General features: G+C 42.5%; 2 long non-coding RNA genes across 2 annotated transcripts; one reads left to right on the top strand and one right to left on the bottom strand.

Moving 5' to 3' along the window:
- Positions 1-326: 326 nt before the first annotated feature.
- LOC144988196 (uncharacterized) lies at positions 327-641 on the bottom strand. Its single transcript, XR_013652027.1, has 2 exons — positions 580-641; positions 327-466 (listed from the first exon to the last, which is right to left on the bottom strand). It is a non-coding gene; the product is annotated as an uncharacterized LOC144988196 (long non-coding RNA).
- Positions 642-647: 6 nt separating this feature from the next.
- Positions 648-1,014, top strand: LOC144988194 (uncharacterized). Its single transcript, XR_013652026.1, has 2 exons — positions 648-759; positions 874-1,014. It is a non-coding gene; the product is annotated as an uncharacterized LOC144988194 (long non-coding RNA).
- The last annotated feature ends 2,330 nt before the right edge of the window (positions 1,015-3,344 follow it).

Below are 3,344 nucleotides of genomic sequence, written 5' to 3' on the forward strand. Positions count from 1 at the left end.
TGCTTTGTCATACGATAGCTCCTGCTAGGCTACTACTAGCTCCGCCGCAGAGCTCTTTGATGTATGCCGGCATTTGGGCAACTGGCTGGTTTGTTGACAGACCGCTGATATTGTAGTTTAGGGTCGAACAGGAATAATAATATTCAGGACTTGTCTTTTATTAACTTTAGCAGTCAGTCGCTTTACATTCGAAGGCTATCAGGCTACATGCTAACTGACTAGCCGATCATATCCTGTTATTAATTTACGTCATTGATTTACAGCAGATACCTTCACATTTCTGTCTGTGTGTGTCTCATTACATTGCATTGAAGACACGGAGGATGTTTAGAGAACAGATTTATTTATTTCAAAAAAGCACAAAGCATCCATCGTATTCACGTTCATTCACATGATGATGATGATCTGTGGTACGCCCTCAGTCATCTTGCTGCAAAAGCCGCTTCCTGCCGCTACTTCCGTGTCTCTGTGAGCATTCAATAGGGGTAAAATAAAAGCAAGAATGGTCGATCTGTTATTGTCTCGATGACAATCTGAAAAATATCATATTAAGCTGGCTGCTTCGCCGAAAGCACTTACCTTTAGCTTGTAGCATAACAACAATAGCAGTACGTCAGGTTTCCCAGAATGCTTTGCGGCCAACCATTGGTCTTGTTGTTAGACCTTGGTCACAGGGACACGGTGATTGGCCAATGATTGGCAGGAAAGCATTCTGGGAAACGTGACGTACTGCTATTGTTGTAATGCTACAAGCTAAAGGTAAGTGCTTTAGGCGAAGCAGCCAGCTTAATATGATATTTTTCAGATTGTTATCGAGACAAAAACAGATCGACCATTCTTGCTTTTATTTTTACCCCTATTGAATGCTCACAGAGACACGGAAGTAGCGGCAGGAAGCGGCTTTTGCAGCAAGATGACTGAGGGCGTACCACAGATCATCATCATCATGTGAATGAACGTGAATACGATGGATGCTTTGTGCTTTTTGAAATAAATAAATCTGTTCTCTAAACATCCTGCGTGTCTTCAATGCAATGTAATGAGACACACACAGACAGAAATGTGAAGGTATCTGCTGTAAATCTATGACGTAAATTAATAACAGGATATGATCGGCTAGTCAGTTAGCATGTACTCTAATAGCCTTCGAATGTAAAGCAACTGACTGCTAAAGTTAATAAAAGACAAGTCCTGAATATTATTATTCCTATTCGACCCTAAACTACAATATCAGCTGTCTGACAACAGACCAGCCAGTTGCCCATATGCCGGCATACATCAAAGAGCGCTGCGGCGGCGCTAGTAGTAGCCTAGCAGGAGCTATCGTATGACAAAGCAGCCTAGTTATCATAAATCTTTTGATATTTTTCTTATATTCATTGAGACGGTAATAAAGTGATCATTTTTGTTTTTCATGTTCCTTTTTTGAACGAATATGGGTCACAGAGACACGGAAGTTGCCGTGAAAGCAGCTTAGTTTTGCCGGTGTACAGAGAGCATATCCGCGTGTATGACTTATGACGTGAATAATTATTGCGTTCGAACGGATTAATTATTGCGTTCGAACGACATAATTATTGCGTTCGCACGAGTTAATCATTTCGAGGGAACGGAATAGTATTTTGAGGGAACGCAATAATATCTTGTGGGAACGGAATAGTATTTCGTGCGAACGACATAACCTGTGGGAACAAGATATTAATCTGTGGGAACAAGATATATTTTTATATCTTAATGTCAGGACACGGGCTCCGTAAGTACTTGTGTTTTCTCTTTGAATTCTCGGCATCTAGTTGCATTTCAAGCCAACCTGGAGGGTAAAAAAAAACGATGATCATTCATACTTCTTTTCTAGCAACATTTTATGACTTGACCCTTCACTGACTCTACTTAATGTCAAAACTATATAGAGAGATGGGTCGTAGGAGGCGGCAGTTCCACCTTACTGACAACAACAGGTCATAACTTTCCCCAAATGGCCAGCCATTTGGACCATAACGGAAAAGCCTGACTTTGGTGCAATATGTTAGCTAGAAAATGGATTTTGCCGTCAGAGCGAACATCAGCGCTCGCAGCTGAACTCCGACAGCGTGACCCACAACTTGTCTAGTTGGGAACTCATGCAAAATATTCTTGGTAATGAAATATTTTGTCAAGGATAATGGGATTATGAGGGCAAAAAGCCGGGCAGGACAGGATAAACATTCATTTTAAAACTTGCAGGTCTGGTGTGGTGAGTTAATCTGCCAATGTGTGAGGTTCAACTGGAGGATTGAGCTTTCCAGATCTTTATTTGCCTCCTCACTGGGCCTTGTAATGCACTGAGGCATTGCACGTAAACAAATTGAACAAGACACATTACAGTGCATTAGAGCACAACAAAGGACACAACACTCCGCTTACAGCCCTGTGCTTTCCTAATGGCTGCCATGTCATTCATCTCCTCTAAAGGTTTTTTTTTTTCCCCTTTTCAATCGTGAGCAGGACTCACACTAAACTGTGAGCTCAGATGGCCTTGGAGCACTCCCTAGGCGCTGGGATTCCTGTGCACCCACGGTGGGCCTGGGCTCGATGCATATCCTCTAAGCCTGTGGAAAATTACAAACACACACAAGGTCACAGTGGAGCAGAGCCAGCCTCCCACAGAGCCCATCTGATCCAGTCTGAAATGCAGCAATTACCACCCTCTGTGTGCCTCCATGTGTGGCTGCAGCTTTTTCATTATTTATTTGAACAAATAGGATTACGGTTGGTCTGCAGTGGATTGATTGTGACGAGGAGATGAGAGGCTCCGGAGAGCCGGATGCTGTGGCCCGGGTTTTGCTGAGCCCCTCTCTTGACGTCCCGTCCCGCTTTCAGCTTCTCTTTTACTTTTCCTGAACAGTGGAGCGCTGTTGTTTTGACGTCTGCCATCTTTGCTCTGCTGCGTCCTTTGCTCTGACTGATAGGAAAACGTGGAGGCTGTTTTGCAAACGCCACTGCTGGGGAAATATATGTTTATGGGAGCATAAAAGCACCTATCTGTCACACGCTCTGAGGCGCTGCACTCACTCATTTGACAGCACAATCACATCCTGAGTGATGGGAGAGTTTGAAGTTGGTCATAAAACAAGGAAAAAAAATGGTCAACATGTTGGTTTTAATTAGTTAGAAATTAATTAACCTTTTAATAATGCAGATAAAACGGTAAATTTAATGCGATAAAGGAATGGAAGCTGATGTAAAATACAGATATAAGAAAATTCCTGCTAATTAGTGGGACAGTTTTGAAAGAATTAAGAAATACTTTATGATAAGAGAGGACATCAGCATCTCTGAAGCTCCAGCACCTCTAATGACTTTGA

Source organism: Oryzias latipes, chromosome 20 (genome assembly GCF_053564925.1).
Source record: "Oryzias latipes strain Hd-rR chromosome 20, Olatipes_Hd-rR_3.1".
NCBI lineage: Eukaryota > Metazoa > Chordata > Actinopteri > Beloniformes > Adrianichthyidae > Oryzias > Oryzias latipes.